The following is an 18,190-nucleotide window of genomic DNA, read 5'->3' on the forward strand; positions in this document are numbered from 1 at the left end:
AAGCCCATTGTCTGCGCATGCTCTCCAGAGCCAATCTTATTGGTAACAAAGCCAGCATTTCCGCTTCCATCTGCCTGACCTCACGTCTCTTTCAAAGCGTCCGGAACTTAAGCAGGAAGAAGAGGGGCGGCTTTGCTCCTTAACTCAAAGCACAACAGCCCATGTATCAGACGACAGTAAATGTTTGCAGAATGAAAGACTGAACCAGTGAATCACTGAATTATGGGGATCAGTCAAAGAATAAAATGGCACAGATGCATGAATTCACGAAGTGGAGCTTAATATTCAGTTAAATCACATGAAATTGCTAGTTGTGGAAATATTGGCAAGTTCATGTAGTTTAACCTAATAATCCTGTAGTCCCAAGGGGGCGATGATGTCCTTTCTGTGCACCCTGGGGCTTTATTCTAGAATAACCAGCTTCCAGCTGGTAACTAACTGGAGACATTCAGGTTCCTGTCTGGAGTGCTTCCACCTGAGTTCAGGATCCCTGCATGGAGAGCATCATTGTGTTTCCTTCCATCTGAACCAGTCTTAACCCACTGTCCATGCCACTTCACCCAGAACCAAGAGAGCCGTTACCCTGGCCCCAAACTCTCTTCACCTGGGACTTGGGGAGCAGCTGCAACCCAGCAAGAATACTCTTGAAGCCACCCATAGAATAGCCTGGTAATTCCCAGATCAAGTGACCAGTTCAGTTCACCACCCCCACCCCAGCACCTAGTATTCATCCTGTTAAGGTGATGTGTAGGTTATGAAGCACATTGGCATCGATTGTCATAACAATCCCATGGGAGAGGTATTATTATCTCCGTTACACCGATAAGCATCAGAGGTCATAGCAGCTGATGGCTCTAGAGCACTGTGCTATGTGACTTAAACAAAATATTTCATTTAATTCTCATAGTCTACTATGGACAAAATTATGTTCCCCTGCCCCTGGAAACTCATATGTTGAAGCCCTAACCCCCAGCACCCCCAGAATGTGGCTGTATTTGGAGATGGGAGCCCTTAAGGAGGTAACTGAGTTAAGTTGAGGCCTTTAGGGTGGGTCCTAATCCAATCCAACTGGTGTTTATAAGAGGAAATTTGCACACACACAGGCACCGAGGATGTGCATGCATTGGAAAGCCCCCACAAGGACATGGTGAGAACATGGTCATCTGCAAGCCAAGGAGAAGGTCCCTGGAAGGAACCAACCCTGCTGACACCTTGATCTTAGTCTTCCAGCCTCCAGAACTATGAGACAATTCCTGTTGTTCAAGTTGCCCAGGTTATGGTATTTGTTACGGCAACCCTGGCAGACTAATACACACCCCCCATGACAAAGTACTACTATTATCCCCATTCCGCAAATGAGGAAATAGAGGCTAGGAGTGGTTGGGGATCTTCTCCAAGGTGGCACAGCTAGTAAGTGTTGGAGCTGGAATTCTAACCTAAGATCATGTCTCTGGAGCCCACTGATTGTAACTTTTCCCTTGTTTATATAAAGAGAATTGCTCAAGGTCATGCAAATAGAATAGTGAAGCTGAAACCTGAGGCCACATGATGACATCATCACTTGCTCTCCAACAGTATTTTATCAATCAGTGTTGCCATAAAGCACAAATTCATTTCTAGCTAACAGTTCCCTAATTCTTAGGCTTGAGAGGACAATAAAGATCTGTGTGCAATAAATAGAAAATGTTACATAGTCTTAGTGTTAATTCAAGGAGCAGAATGAAACACCATATGGAATTCTGTAGGTGACTTTTTGTGCTGTAAAGTTACCAATAAATGTAAAGATAGCTTAAGATTATGATTATGATAAGGGCGAGTCAGGGGAAAGGCCCCTGATCTCGAAGCCCGGATTCTGGTTTCAGCTTTGCCACTTAATACCTTGGGCAAGTCATTTGACTTCTTTGCACTTGACCTTGAGCAAGTTATTTGACTTCTCTGCACTTTACTTTCCTCCCCTACAAACCAGGGTCAATAATTCCCGTGTGGGATCCCTCCTAGTGCCTCTTGAGTAGCAAACAGGGTAAGAAATAGAAATAATCTGTGTGAACTGTCAAATGTTGAACGAACCTATGTATTATCTTTAAGAACACTAACAAGAGCCACAGATTTACATTATGTTCTGTTGAGGGCCTTCCCCAGGCTGTGCGGAAGGAGCCTCTAGAAAGGATCTGGCAAAATGGGAACCATGTGAACGGTGCCAGAGCACCAAACTCCACATGGGGTGCTTGGAAACCTCCTGCACCCTCTCAGCACGCAAACTGTTGCAGTTCCCAAACCAATAAAGATCTCACTGCCTCGGAAGGAGAGCGAGGTGTGATTTCACATTCTCCACACGGCTGCTGACTGCACACACCACACAGCCCGCGATGGAGTAGGCGCGCATGTGTCTGTGTGTGTGTGAGTGTGTGTTTGTACTTGGAGAGGGTGTCTGTGAAATCTAAAGGGCCAATATCGCACTCGCTGCAGCACTCAACAGCCAGCACCGTCTGGGGAGCTCCATCCTGTATTGACGCAACTGTAAGTTGTAACAGATAGCATTCTGGAATTCATGTGTGAATTTGTTTAGGGTGGATTTATGGGGGAGTTTGCTGGCTTTCCCAAGCTTTCAGGAAAAGTAGCCAAGTGTAAGCTTGCTAGAATTGCCATTCACTTTAGTTCTGCTAGGGGACTCTCCTCTGTCCAGGAGGCAGGAGAACCATGGTTACCAGGGGCAGGGAGGTGGGGAAATGGGGAGAGATTGGTCAAAGGGTGCAAAGTTGTAGTTATGTAGGACGAATGTCTAGAGAGCTAATGCACAGCATGATGACTGTACTTAATAATACTGTGCTGGATACTGGAAATTCGCTGAGAGTAGATTTCAGGTGCTCTCACACACACACATATGTGCGTGTGCATGCACACACACCATAACTATGTGAGGAGATGGATATGTTAATTTGCTTGACTGCAGTAATCATTCCACTATGTGTATGTATATCAAACATCTCATTGTACACCTTAACTGTATGCTTTTTTTATTTAAAAAAAAACAACAGTAACATGTGAGGTTGTGGCTGTTATTATTATTATTAGTTGTGGTAATAGCAGAATTGTGAGTGGGATTTTGGCAACTTTACTCTGTAAAGGTTTTACAACTAAGGTTGATTTAAGATCCAAGATTTAGCAACAAGATGACCCCTCCTCCCTCCCTCCCTCCCTCCCTCCCTCCCTTCCTTCCTTCCTCCCTTCCTTCCTTCCTTCCTCCCTTCCTTCCTTCCTTCCTTCCTCCCTTCCTTCCTTCCTCCCTTCCTTCCTTCCTTCCTTCCTCCCTTCCTTCCTTCCTTCCTTCCTCCTGCCTGCCTGTCTGCCTCCCTTCTTTCTGTATCTCCACCCATTCTCCCTCTTTTCTTCTGAAAAAACACATTGATTTTACCTTTCTTCTGGGGGTATCCCCTAAAATGGGAACAAGCTTTGAAACTTCAGCGAATTCATTTATACCTAGGTATGTTCGAAAACTAGAAGAAAGAGCCAAAAGAGGTCTGTGAACCAAGATGTTTGGTGGGAAGGGACAGTGACACGTGGTCCTGGGCTACAAGCCCTCAGATGTCAGAGGAAAGCCCTGCTCCACCCACTGGCATTGTGCAGGGGTGGCAGGTGGTTCTCCCAGTTCTATAACTGCTGTAGTGACCCCTTTGTACCCCAGGCTGAGGACCCTGGGAAACACTAGTTACACATCTCCAGGCAGAGGCTGCTGAGGTGGGCTTTAGAGATGTTAATTTGTGTAATGATTTAGAGTTGATTGACAGGAAGCAGGACAATAAGCCTGGAAATGTGAATGAACCAGGCTGGAGCTGAGGCTAGAGGGCCCCAGGAGATGGAGGAATTGAAGATTTCTGTCTAGATTTAGATTCCCAGGAAGCAGATGATTTGGTTAGAATTCAGATCTCTGCAGCCAGAACTCAGCAAGTAGGAGCTAAGTAATTTTGACTTTTTTAAAACCAGGGGGTTCGTGGATGAGCTTTAGGGGGTCCTTGAAATGAAACACAACATTTTATTTGTGGGTGAAGTTTCCTGGAGACAGGAGACATAGCTTTCATTAGACTGTCATAGGCATTTGTGACTCAAAAATGTTTCAAAGCCACTGGGCCCTGTGTCTCCAGGGAGCAGATGATCTCAGGAAGAAACAGGTCTCATTTGTCAAATCCAGATCCGTGTTAAGACCCCCAGTGCTCCACTAAATTTGTTCCCACCCCACCCTCGCCTCCTCATTGCTAAGTTCACTGTCACCCTTTTAAAGCTTATATGGCATTTGACACTCTTGACTACTCCTCCCTAGAAACTCTCTCTACCCTGTCTCTCTGACACTCATCTTCTGGATTTCTTTTTGCCTCTCTGATTTTTTTTTTTTCTGTATCCTTTGTGGACTTGTTTTCTTGGTCCACCTTTTAAATGTCTCCCTTCTCCAGGGCTCCATTCTGTGCTCTCTTCTGATGACTCAATACACATGCCCTTAGTGACTCTGCCCACAATCCCCCTCCCTGGGAGTTCCATGCCATGGCATCCACCTGCCCTCTAGGCCAGGAACCTGGGTGGGGTCTCGTCCCAGCTGTGTTCTCCCCCCATCAGTAGGTCTGATCAGCAATAGAAGTCCTGAGTCAGATCAGAGTGGGACCCTCAACCTTTTCTTTCCCACTGCCCCTGCTTAGCTCTGTTGTCAGCCATTCAGCAGCTCCGGCTCTCAGCAGCCTCCTCAAGCTGTTCCCCTGGCCCGCGGTCTCTCCCACAATCCATTCTCCACACTGTTGTTGCAGTGATATTTCTAAAACACAAATGTAACTTTATAATTCTCTACTTAAAACCTTAGGGCCAGGCTTGGTGGCTCACACCTGTAATCCCAGCACTTTGGGAGGCTGAGGCGGGCAGGTTTCATGAGCCCAGGAGTTTGAGGCTGCAGTGAGCTGTGATTGCACCACTATACTCCAGCCTGGATGACAGAGCAAGACTCCATCACTAAAGAAAAAAAAAAAAAGAAGTTCAGGAAAAATGGGAAGTTCAAAGTCTTTAGCTTCACACACCAGGACTTTCAGGAGCTGGCTGCTGACCCGTCTCTATCCCATCCCCCACCACAGGCCCACAGGCCCCTTCCTCTGGCCCCTCACTGGCTGCCTCCTCATGCCTTCCAGGTGCTGTGCCCTTGCACACTTCCATTCTCTGTCCTTTATCTGTAACAGCCTTCGCTCACCCTTTGCCTATCTATTCTGGCCAATATAGACACATTTTAACTTTAATAAAATGAACAGTTCAGTTCCCCAGTTGCATGAGCCACATTTCAAGTGCTCAGTTACCTCACCTGGCTAGTAGGTACTGTAAAAGTAGATCATAGAACATTGCCATCACTACAGAAGATTCTACTGGACAGCACTCGTCTAGCTAACTCTTATGGTACCTCTGAAATTCAGCCTGAGTCACCTCATCCAGGAAGCCTTTCCAGTCCAGGTTAGACATCCCTCCTCAGAGCACCTTTTATCTGCCTCAATTACACTGTACTATGACATCCAATTGACTTTCATGGATGTCCCATCATTCTATAGGTTTTCTGAGGGCAGGGATCATATCTTATTTGACTCAGTATCCCCAGCACCCAGCATAGTTTCTGGAAAAACAACAACAATGACAACCAAAAACAAAAACAAAAATAGATGCTCAAGAAGCATTTGTGGAATGAATGAAGTGGTACCCAGCTGGGCTGGGCTGAGCAGCAGAACCATGGCCTTCTAAGTATTCCTCACCTGCAGGGAGGATGTGGTGACAGAAGGCCTCCTGTAGGGGAGAGACAAAACTCTGATCCCTCAATTGGAGGGGGAAGGAAAGAGGTCCTTATATTCCTTTGGCTGGTGCAATGGAAGTAGGCAAAAGTAACCATGAACACCTTTAGTTTTCTGTGCATATAAACATGGTCTGAGATTCGGACCAGGGTGGCTTTCTTCTCTCCTATGTAGGTAATTTATGTATGTAGAGAGCCACAGAATCTTAGGATTGGAAGGTACCTTAAAAGTAATGTTACTCAGACCTTTATCCAATGTATTCATCTCCTCCGCAGCACAAGTCTCCACTTCATCACATCCAGTGACAGGGAACACCCTGCCTCCTGAGTCAGGCCATTACATTTCCAGGCAGCTATTTTGGTAGAAAGTACTTTTTAATATTGAATGGCAATCTGCTTTTTTTTTTTTTTTTTTAATCTGCAGGCCTGACCCTAGCTTTGTCTTCTGATGCACAGAGAATGCATCTGTCCTTCTTCTATAGTTAAAAGCAACCTGTGGGTGCAGGCATTTGTCCTTTCCTCCAAAGATTATTGGCATTACTAGGCTGGACACCTCATGAGCAGTTAACTTTTATTAAACGAGTTATTTCACGGCTTCCTATTTCCTTACTGATTCACACAGAGATGTAAATCAGCAAACTTTTCTTGTCATGGAAAGGCAATATAATGTTTTAGTCCTTAAATGCTTTTTACATATAGAAACCGAAACCAGTTTTTGGTTGAGATGTTCAGGGAAGGAGCTAAAATGTCGAATTAGTCATTCCTTCCTGACAGGCCCCCTGGGATGGAGAGTAAATGGGGAATGGATAATCGACATTGCCCGAGCAGAGACTCATATGTCAATATCTCATTGTTGATATTTTATTGTTTATAGAATAGAATGCTGGTACATGACAGTCCTAATAATAGCAACAACAGTAATAGTTAACCTCTACTAAGAGCTTACCATGCACCATATATATACACATATATATATATAATGCACTTTATATATATTGCATTTTACAACTATCCTGTGTGATAGGCTCTATTACTCCCACTTTGCAGATGAGAAGATTGAGGCACAGAGAGTGTTCTCAGTTTTGATTGGTTAGTTTCCTTCTTCTTTTATTATTCATGTGAATTCCTAAGCTCGTCAGGTGCACAAAACATATCACACTCCAACAGATCACATTGACCTTCAGCTGACTATGAAATTTCAGTTCCTGAAATCCTCACAGCATCCCTGTGAGGTGAGGTTTATTAGTTGAGAATATAATGGTTGAGAAAATAAAGGTTCAGAAGAGTTAGGAGGCTTGTCCCTCACAGAGCTTGTAAGTAATGAGAACCAGAACTTCAACAAAAATCTCCGAACCCAGTGACATTTCCACAGCCCCACCTCACCTCTCCAAATGAAGGCAGGGGCCCATCCGTGTGACCTATTGTTTGAAACACGTTACATAGGTGTTTTAGTTCCCTTTCTAAGGTAGTCAGCACAGACATCCTTGTCCTATTGTCCTAAGTGTGAGGGGTGGTGGGGGCTAGACCTAGGACATAGGCATTCTGGATTCATGCTCTGGAATTTCCAAAGACTCTTTGACCTGCTCAAGGACCAGCAAGGTAGAGCATGGTCCCAGGTGTATTCATAGCAGTCTCTCTCTGAGGGCTTGCTTGATGGAAGGCATACCCTGGGCCGTTTGCACAGCAGGTGCTGAGACACTTCTGAGCTCCTCCCTGTAGAAGCTCTGTTAGCTCTTTAGATCCTGCTCCTGCTCCAGCCCTGGGCTGGCTTCATGGGCTCTGCTGTTCTTCTGTAACTCATACAGGATGTCTCCAAACAGGGTATTTCACACAGAGTAGAAAGGATGGCTTTCCAGTCATGGAGTGGGCACCAAGGCCCACCCTCTCCAAGTTCTTTTTTCACCCCAACTCTTTGCAAACAGAAAAGTCATTTATTGTTCTTGTGCTTTCAATTTCTCAGAGTCAGAGAAAGGCCATAATATGCTATTCTCACTGTTAGTTGTTAGCTTCCAGTGGGACAAAATATTCATTTGTTCATTCATTTACTCAATCATTCATTCATTTATTAGCAGATATGTATCCAGTGTCAGCTAGGTGCCAGGCACTCTTAGGTGCTCAGGATACAGCAGTGGACAAAACAAAGTCCAGTCCTTATGGAGCTTCCGTTCTGGGAGGGTTACAGACCAAAAGCACGTAAAGAAGGAAAAGTAAAGCAGGATACAGGGACAGAATGTGACAGGGGCGTTATTTTATAAGGGTGGTCAGAGACAACTACTGCAAGAAGGTTATATGTGAGCAGAGAACTGAATGAAGTGAGGAAGCCATGGGACTAGAGAGGGAACTGTTCCAGCCCTGAAATGGGACCCGCTTGACCTATTCAAGAACACACAAGGAGGCCAGTGTGGTCAGAGTGGAATGAAGGAAGGTGGGAATACCGGGAAGGAGGTCAGAGACATAGCCTGAGGTCAGTTGACATAGATGCTAGCTCAGGTTACCTTCATGTACGGATGAGCTGGAGCCCAGGCTCCTTCTGAGCACTAAGTACCAGCCACTCTGGTCAGGCTAGGTCAGAGTTCAGAAGACTATGGCCAAAAACAGATGGGACTTCTGCGGTGATCTGAAGTGTAGGCTGGATTCTGGTTGCAGCCACAGTAAGCAGTTCATACAGAGAACCAGAGGTTCAAAATCAGGCTCATGTAGAGAACCAGGTTCAAAACCTGAGGTAGAATCCAAGGATGTGGCTCGGGAAGCCAGTAGGGTGTGGGTGGACCCACGGCCTGGAAGCAGTCTGAAACCAGGGCAGCTCCTGGGGCCCCAAACCAGTCACTGCAGCAGGCCTGTCCCAGGGAAGCAAAGGGCCTCTCCTCTAGCAGGGCTGTGCTTGGAGTCTAGGGACCCTACCCGCTTTGGTTGCTATTGCAGAGCCACAGAATGAGAGGAAGAGCCTCTCATTAGAACCTCAAGGCACAGGCCAGGCACAGTGGCTCACGCCTGTAATCCCAGCACTTTGGGAGGCTGAGGCAGGTGAATCACTTGAGGTCAGGCTTCAAGACCAGCCGGGCAATATGGTGAAACCCCGTCTCTATTGAAAATACAGAAATCAACCAGATGTGGGGGCGGGTGCCTGTAATCCCAGTTACGCGAGAGGCTGAGGCACTGAGAATCGTTTGAATCCAGGAGGCAGAGGTTGCAGTGAGCCAAGACTGTGCCACTGCACTCCAGCCTGGGTAACAGAGCAAGGCTCTGTTTCAAAAAAAAAAAAAAAAAAAAAAGAGTCTCATGACACAATCTGGCCTAACCTGATGAAAGAAATTAGGGGAACTAAAGGAGGGGTGGTGTCTGCTCAGGATCACTTGCTGAGTCTCTGTTCCTGGAATTCTAGCCCAAGCCCTCTGCTTTGGACTCCATGTCTTCAGCCTTCCAGTCTGTGTGGGCTTTTCCAGGCAGGATTATTTGTAATGTCTTCATTCTCCCGTCCTAGTAGGGCTCAGCAGATCCAGAATACATGTGCCCCAATTCCTTCTGGAGGACCAGGGGCACACAGAAGCCCCAGTTAGGCTCCCGAGGCCTGGCACAGACCACCCACCATGGCCAGCTTATCCTGGTGACCTACTGCCATGAAGACTGAGAAGGGTCTCGGGAATTAATTAGGCAGATGAGCATTCTGGACTTCGTGTAATACCCCTTGCTCTGCTACAGAAATTTTGTTGTGGGTGGTGCTTTATAGTTTGCAGACCTTTCAAAACAAAACTGAGGTATATCCCATACCATAAAATGTATCCTTTTGATATGGTTTGGCTCTGTGTCCTTATCCAAATCTCATCTTGTAGCTCCCATAACTCCCACATGTTGTGGGAGGGACCTGGTGGGAGATGAATGAATCACTGAATCTTGGGGGCAGGTCTTTCCCATGCTGTCTTCATGATAGTGAATGAGTCTCATGAGATCTGATGGTTTTAGAAATGGGAGTTTATCTGCACAAGCTCTCTCTTTGCCTGCTGCCATCCATGTAAGATGTAACTTGCTCCTCCTTACTTTCTGATTGTGAGCCCTCCTCAGCCACGTGAAACTGTAAGTCAGTTAAACCTCTTTCTTTTGTCAATTTCCCAGTCTCAGGTATGTCTTTATCAGCAGTGTAAAAACAGACTAATGTACCTTTTGAAATGTACAATTGAGTGGTTTTAGGTGTAGTCACAGGGTTGTACAACCATCACTACTATCTAATTTCAGAGTATTCTTCCCACTCACAAAAGGAACCCTGTACCCTTTTGTAGTCACTTTCCTTTTCCACTTCTCCTCAGCCCCTGGCAACCACTAATCTACTTTGTCTGTATGGATTTGCATTCTGGATATTTCATAGAAATAAAATGCTACAATGTGTGGCTTTTTTTGTGTGTCCTGCTTACAGCATGAATCAGTACTTCACTCCTTTTAATGGCTGAATAATGTTCCATTGTATGGACATGACACAATTTGTTTGTCAGTTGATTAGTTGATGAACATTTAGGTTGTTTATAATTCTTGGCTATTATGAATAATGCCACTGTGAACATTTATGTACAAGTTTTTGTGTGGACATATGTTTTCAATTATCTTGGTTGCAATTGCCAGGTCATAGGCTAACTGTGTGTTTAACTTTTTGAGAAACTGTTGAACAGTTTTCCATAATGGCTATATCATTTTACATCTCCATCAGCAATGAGAGTTCCAGTTTCTCCATATCCTCACCAACATTTCTCATTGTCTATCTTTTTGATTATAGCTATACTGGTGGGTGTGAAGTAGTATCTCACTGTGGTTTTTAGTTGCCTTTCTTTAATAACTAATTATGTTGAGCATCCCTTTATTTGATTATTGTGCATTTGTTTAATTTGTTATCTCCATTGAATAAATACCTATTCAGATTATTTGCTCATTATTTAATTGGGTTATTTGTCTTTTATTGTTGCATTGTAAGAGTTCTTTATATATCCTGAATAATCTTATCAGATGTATGATTTGCAAATAGTTTTGCCTATTCCATGAGTTGTCTTTTTACTTTCTTGATAGTGTCCTTTGAAGTACAAAATTTCAAATTTTGATCAAGTCTGATTTACCTATTTTTTCTTTTGTTGTTTATGCTTTGTGGTGTCTTATCTAATAAACCATTCCCTACTCTAAGGTCATAAAGGTTTGTGTCTGTTTTCTTCTTAGAGTTTTGTAGTTTTAGCTCTTACATTTATGCCTTTGATCCATTTTGAGGCAATTTTGTATATGGTGTGAGGTAGGGGTCCAAAGCATTCCTTTCTATATGGCTATCCAGTTATCCCAGTGTCATTTGTTAAAAAGTCTATTCTTTCCCCCATTGAGTTGTCTCGGCACCCTTGTAAAAATTCAGTTAACTCACACACATTTTTAAAGATGTTGGTTCTACACTTCATTATGAATTAACTTTTTGGGATTAAAATTACTCTATGGCTTCACAGGGCCAGCATGTAGAACAGACTCTGGCACAGAGTAGATGCATAATAAGTGCTGACTTTAGTCAAATGGAATAAGCCTAGGAAATAGACACATTCACTCTTTGAGCCTCTGCTGTGTTCAGCGGACCCCCTGGGATGGAGATAAATTATTTTCTCTCTGGCCCCTGCTCTGCCAGTAACCCTGTTGAGCATAACCATTTCTACAAAACATATATCTGATTTATCTTGTAGTTTTGATTCTGTGTCTGCCTCCTGGGGACTCAGCAAGCAAGCAAGCCTTAGCTCCTCTTTAGACCTGAGGAATTTACCTGGAAGCTCTGATCTACATCCTTGGTAGGGATGCAGAGTGCTGTGGGCTGGTGTGTATTTCTCCCTGCGGGCTACTGGGGTGGCCTTTTATGTGCAACCCTGTATGTACATGGGTGCTTTCCAGCATTCCCAGACCTTGCCTTGACAAAACAATGTGACAACATTAAAGATATATGCTTGGGAAGTAAAACGTGCTGGTACTTCCATTCCCCAGAACACGTGTTTTCATTCTGGCATGTCCTTTCTAGTCCTTTGCCACATACAGACATGTTTTCTTGCATTTGCCAGTACAGTGCAAATATGATTTTGTGGCTTCCTTTTTTACATTGTTTTATAAATATTTTCCATATCTTTACATGGCCTTCATATTACACATTTGTAAGACTTCATTGTGTTGATATGCCAATCCCTTCCTGTTGAATATTTAGACTGCCCCCTCCCCAGCTTTTAAGAGAGTTTTTAAAAAACAAAAATGGAAACAAATCACATCCCACTTGTCGCAACCACGGTTCCTATTCAGATACAACCTGCAAGCCTTGGTGGTTACAGGCTGACCAGACCCCAAATGACTGGAGACTGGCTAAACAGATTCTGAGAAAAATATGTATAAAAGTGAACTGAGACCTCGGTGTCTCCATGAAATACGAGATTAAGCGGTTTGCATGTGTGGCCTAAACTCTTCCAACTCCTAGTAAAGTAATCAGGGTCATTGGTAGTTAAGTTAGTGAATCAGGAGACTCTGAGCTGCATAGAAAAGGAGGAAACTTTTGGCCAGTAGCAAACTAGAGTCAGAAAAGGAGAGGCCGGAGAGGCCAGTGAGTAACATTCTAACCGGGAGGGAAAACGTTGCCAACAATTTTGCCTGGTATGTCAGAATGGTCATTTGGTGCTTTGGAGAAACGCTTACATGACACAGAAGTTTCCATCTAGTTGCATCCTGATTATCAACCGACCCTCTGTGCAGACCAGGGGCCCAGGTCCTGGAGAAATCCAGCCAAGAGAAAGAAGGCGCCTCCCTGTTTCCAGGGTGTTCTTCTGGAGGCCAAGGGAGCAAGAACACACAGGGAAGATGCCGTGGGCCGGAGAGTGAAGCGCACTTGTCTCCCTGTGACTTCTTTATCTTCAAGCCCCCTACGTCCCGCTAAGCTCTGCAGGGTCTGGGGGAAGCTGGGGTAGCCCCAGAGCCACCATTGTGCCCGTGCAATTAAACAAGAATGCTCCGACTTGACAGTTCCACTGTGAAAGTTTTCAAATAGTGTTTGGAATGTTTACATAATTGTTGAAAAGAGGCTTTTTCAATGTACCTATTTACACTCTTTCCTTTTGGAAATTCTTTCAGCAATCAGGCCGTGGAGGGCTCTCAGGCTGCACTTGCCGCCCTTGATTGCGGAGGGAGGAATGAAAGGCCCGTCAGTGAATCGCTGGGAAAACATTCCCTAACAAACGCCCTCTAATGAGGGGGCGCCGCTTTCGCTGCCGCGGCGGCGGTGGAGGGGGCGCGGGGAGCGGCGGGGCAGGGGCGCGGGCCCGGGGGGAGGCCGGGCCGGGTTTTGTGGCGGCGCTCCCGGTTGGAGGGAGCGAGGACCCCGGGTCTTTGTGTGCAAATTTCCCACCAAGACCAAGCAACTTTCCACAATTTAATTAAGTGGCTTTAGAGTCCGGAGTTGGCCTAACAAGCCCCTGTTCATGAAAGAAAGATTTGTCCCCAGCAGCGGGGGCCGGCTGGAAACAAAGTGGGCCGCAGTTAGCCTGGATCCGGCCGGTTTCTCGGCTCCGCGGCCAGCCCCAGCCGCCCGGGAGCAGGAGAAGGCGGCTGCGGGGGCTGGCAGCGGTCCTTCTGGGACGCGTCTCACCTAGCTCGCAGCAAATATGCCATCCATATGCCCAGGATCACAACCGAATCAGCTCCATCAGGCCTGGCAAAGATGCATTTAAATTGCTAATATTGCACTCGGAAGCGACGACAGAACTGCCTGGGCTCAGCTCTGTAGGATCCACAGAGACAAACCTGGGGTGGGGGTGGGGTGAGTTGGGGAGGGGTTCGGAAACAGCCCAAGTGAGAATCTCTAGAAACTGGCTATTAGGAGGCGCGAGAAGTGGGGATCCTTGGTAGAGAGATGCCAAGAGAAACCGTGGCAGAAATGCTCCCAGGATGGAGCGCTGGGGCTGGTAGGCCACTCGGGCCCCTTTCTCATTCATTATTTCTGAAGAGAGGCCGGCTGGAGTTTCTACAAAGGCTGCTCTGCTCCAGGGAGGCATCCCCCCACTCCCCAGCACTCTTACCTTTGAACAAGACAGGTTTTCTAGAAAGACAAAAAATATTGGCTGGTGGGAAGAAGGGAGGGGCCAGCTGCCGCTGTGAGATGTTTCTCGGTTACAGTGGTTGAGTGTCCCTGCCCTTGGCGGTGGTCTGTCAAGCAGGTTTGGGATGGGGGTCTTTTGCAGTCACTTTCCAGTGGAGGGTTCAATGAGTGTTTTTCTCTGACTGTATTTTTAGAAAAAATTATGATGACAGTTGTTAGGTCTCAGGCAGGCAGGCAGGCAGCACATTCCATTACAAAGTTAGCATGAAATCAATATGTAAATAACCCTTTCTAACTGGCAGCTATTTTTGAAGGCAGAACGCACCGGATGTTGCAGGTTTGTTCCAGTTCACTTTAAATACCTCTCTGTCCTCAGAGTCTGTGAATGTGCTCACATTCAGAAGAGCCTTTCCCCCTTTTCACTTGGTCTTTGCAGCGTCCCTGATAGCGGTAATGCCACCATGAGCTTTGTCCTCAAATCTCCTCCTCCATCATTTAAAAATCAGATTGACAAGACCTGCTCCAGGCTGGGAGTGTTAGTTCCCCTTCGGCATGGCCATTTTTCAAAAGCACGGGTTGCTCCAGGAAGGGTAGAGGCGGCAGAAGCCACGGCCATCCGAGGAAAGAATTAAAGGAGAGAGAAAGACCGAGAGGCTGCGATCAGGGTTGAATCAGAGATTCAGACAGTTACTGCCAAAATACATAGAAGTCATTGCCAGGACATAAAAGGTCAGAGGATACCAGCCGTGAGAAGAACCAGGTTAGAACCGTGACTGCAGCTGAGCAGGAAGAAACAGGTCTCAAGGTACTCCTGAGTGAGCAAGGGCCTGAGACCGAAGGTCTTTGCATAGTTCCTTGTCAGTAGTGACAGTTTTCATTGTTGTTTAATTTTGAAACTAGCTGTGCTATGTGTATCTGCATTAAAACAGAAATACTTCTAGAATGTTTTACGTCAGGCATGGACGGTGCCACAATGTCTGGTGTGACATATGGGGTGTGTGTATGTGTACATGTGTGTATTTATTTTCTGAATTCAAAAGGGCAATGAAGTTCAAGCTGGGGCCTAATAGTAATGATTCCTACAGTTACTACTGTTCTGTGAGTTTTTAGGTACTTGCAGTTTTAGAGTCTTTTTTAAATAATTGAGTTGAAATCTGCTTTGCTGTAACTTATATCCTATGGACTTAGACCCAGAATAAGGCTTCCTCTGCCACAGAATCGTCTTCAAGACAGGTGGTGTCTCATTCAGAGATTTCTCTACTCCAAGATAAATAGTTCTTGTTCTTCAGAGATGGAGTCCCCTCCCACAAGGAGACTCCTTCGGGTCCATGTGTTGCCTCCATGTTCTTGCCATTTAGTGCATCTTTGGAATAAACCAGGAACAGATATTCCTCTTGAGGATTTTTAGTGTGATTTAACTGCAAAAGGACTGTCTCTCTGCAGGAGAAGATGCATTTGGGGTGAGGCTTTAACCCTCCCAGTGCACAGAGCTCTGTCTTTTATTGCACGAAGGTGGTCAGATGAGGTAGAAATTTGACCTGTTCTCTCTGGGCCGGGAAGGCAGAGTTATGATCACTGAGGAAAGGGAAATATTATAGGGAAGTCATATTTCAGCTTAAAGGTGGCGTGAAGAAGAATTTTCTAACGAAGAAGAAATGACATGCTTTAAGAGATAGTGAGTGTCCTACAACCTGGAAGGATTCAGGCTGGGTGGAGGGTTTCACCAAAGGTAGCTTGCAACTCTGGATGTGGTCATCTATTTGCTTACACATTTATTGATGCATGCTAGATACAAGGTGCCGTTCCAGGCTCTGAGAGGTTTCATCATAGAAATTAATAGAGAAGGAACTAATTTTTTTTTAGATTGGGATAAAATACACATAACAAAATTTATCATCTTAACCATTTTAAATATACAGTTCAGTGGTATTATGTTCACATTGTTGTGCAAACATCACCACTACCCATAGAACTCCTTTCATCTTGCAAAACTGAAACTCTGTATCCATTAAACACCTTCCCATTTCTCCCCATCCTCAGCTCCTGGCAACTACCATTCTATTTTCTGTCTATAAATTTGACTACTCTAGGTGCCTCATATAAGTGGAATATGAGGAATTATACAGTATTTGTCCTTCTGTGACTGCCTTATTTGACTTAGTAAATGCCCTCAAGGTTCATCCATGTTGTAGCATGTAGAATTGCCTTCCTTTTTAAGACTAATTCTTGTTCCATTGTATGTATATATACTACATGTTGCTTATCCACTCATCTGTCAATGGACACTTGCGTTGCTTCTACTTTTTGGCTACCGAGAATCAGGCTGTTGTGAATATGGATGTGCAGATATATATGGGCAAGACCCTGCTTTCTGTTCTTTTGTGTATGTACCCAGAAGTGGAATTACTGATCACATGATAATTCCTGTTAAATTTTCTGAGGAACCAGTATATTGTTTTCTATAGGAGCTTCATCATTTTACATTTCCACCAACAGTGCAAATTCTCTCTACATTCTCACCAACACTTGTTATTTTCTGGAATTTTTTGACAGTCACTATTCTTTTTTTTTTTTTTTTTTTGAGGCGGAGTCTCGCTCTGTCGCCCAGGCTGGAGTGCAGTGGCGCGATCTCGGTTCACTGCAAGCTCCGCCTCCCGGGTTCCCGCCATTCTCCTGCCTCAGCCTCCGGAGTAGCTGGGACTACAGGCGCCGCCACCACGCCCGGCTAATTTTTTTGTATTTTTAGTGGAGACGGGGTTTCATTGTGTTAGCCAGGATGGTCTCGATCTCCTGACCTCGTGATCCGCCCGTCTCGGCCTCCCAAAGTGCTGGGATTACAGGCTTGAGCCACCGCGCCCGGCGACAGTCACTATTCTAATGTGTGTGAGGTGGTATCTTAGTGTGATTTTGATTTGCATCTCTCCAATGACTAGTGATGTTGAGCATCCTTTCATGTGCTTATTGGCCATTTGTGTATCTTCTTTAGAAAATGTTTAGTCAAGTCCTTTGCCCATTTTTTAATCAGGTTGGGTTTTTTGTTGTGGTTTAGTTATATATTCTGGATATTAACTCCTTAGAGATATAATGTGCAAGTATTTTTTCTCATTCTGTGTGCTATCTTTTTACTCTATTGGTTGTGTCCTTTGATGCACAGGAGTTTTACATTTTGATGAAGTTCAATTTATTTATGTTTCTTTTGTTGCCTGTGCTTTGGCATCATAGTGAAGAAATAATTGCCATAGCTTATGTCATAACGCTTTTCCCTTGTGTTTCTTTCTAAGAGTTTCATAGTTTTAGCTTTTACATTTAGGTTTTGGGTCCATTCTGAGTTAATTTTTGTATATGATGTAAAGGGTCCAACCTCATTTTCTTGTATGCAGATATCCAATGCAAGATACTCATAATCATTTGTTGAAAAAACTGTTCTTTTCCCATTGAATGGTCTTGATGCCCTTGTTGAAAATCATTTGACAATATATGTGAGGGTTTATTTTTGGGCTGTCTATTCCCTGGGCTAATATGTCTAACTTTATGCCAGTACCACATTATTTTGAACTGTAGCTCTGCAGTAAGTTTTGAAGTCAGGAAGTGTGAGATCTCCAAGTTTGTTCTTCTTTTCCAAGATTGTTTTCGTTATTTGGGGTCTCTTGACATTCCACAAGAATTTTAGGAAAGAAGAACTAACATTTACTGACTATATATGATCTCCTAAGTGCTGGCCATGCAAATAGGATGTAAGGAAGAAGTAAGCCTTGTTTTCTAAAAGTACAATCTTATAAGAAAAGATAAGACATAACAAATACATGTAAAGCAGAAGTGAACAGGTGCTTTATGCACCTACATATTATGAAAGAAGGGAAGGGAGGAGAAACTGGAGACAGTTTGAGACAACTTTTAGAAAGAAAAGTTATGGTGGAATCTTTGATTTATGGATTGTTAAAGCTGTCACAATGTTTTTCCTGAATGTGGAGAAGCGAACTATGCTAAGATAGCCAATCTCTGTCTTTTGGTTGCTCTTTTCTCATCCTTTCTTTTTTCTATCATTTTTTCCTTTTTTTTTTTTTTTGAGACAGAGTCTCACTCTGTCACCCAGGCTGGAGTGCAGTGGTGCGATCTTGGCTCACTGCAACCTCTACCTCCCAGGTTCAAGCAATTCTCCTGCCTCAGCCTCCCAAGTAGCTGGGACTACAGGCACGCACCACCATGCCCCGTTTTTGTGTATGTGTGTGTGTACCATGTTTGCTAGGCTGGGCTCCAATTCCTGACCTCAGGTGATCCACCCGCTTCAGCCTCCCGAAGTGCTATGATTATAG

At 44.7% G+C, this 18,190-nt stretch overlaps 1 long non-coding RNA gene across 1 annotated transcript; it reads right to left on the bottom strand.

Annotated features, from left to right (window-relative positions):
- Positions 1-13,199: 13,199 nt before the first annotated feature.
- LOC112429031 (uncharacterized) lies at positions 13,200-14,605 on the bottom strand. Its single transcript, XR_003021169.2, has 3 exons — positions 13,858-14,605; positions 13,428-13,490; positions 13,200-13,296 (listed from the first exon to the last, which is right to left on the bottom strand). It is a non-coding gene; the product is annotated as an uncharacterized lncRNA (long non-coding RNA).
- Positions 14,606-18,190: the final 3,585 nt, after the last annotated feature.

This window comes from Macaca nemestrina, chromosome 1, assembly GCF_043159975.1.
Source record: "Macaca nemestrina isolate mMacNem1 chromosome 1, mMacNem.hap1, whole genome shotgun sequence".
Taxonomy (NCBI): Eukaryota; Metazoa; Chordata; class Mammalia; order Primates; family Cercopithecidae; genus Macaca; species Macaca nemestrina.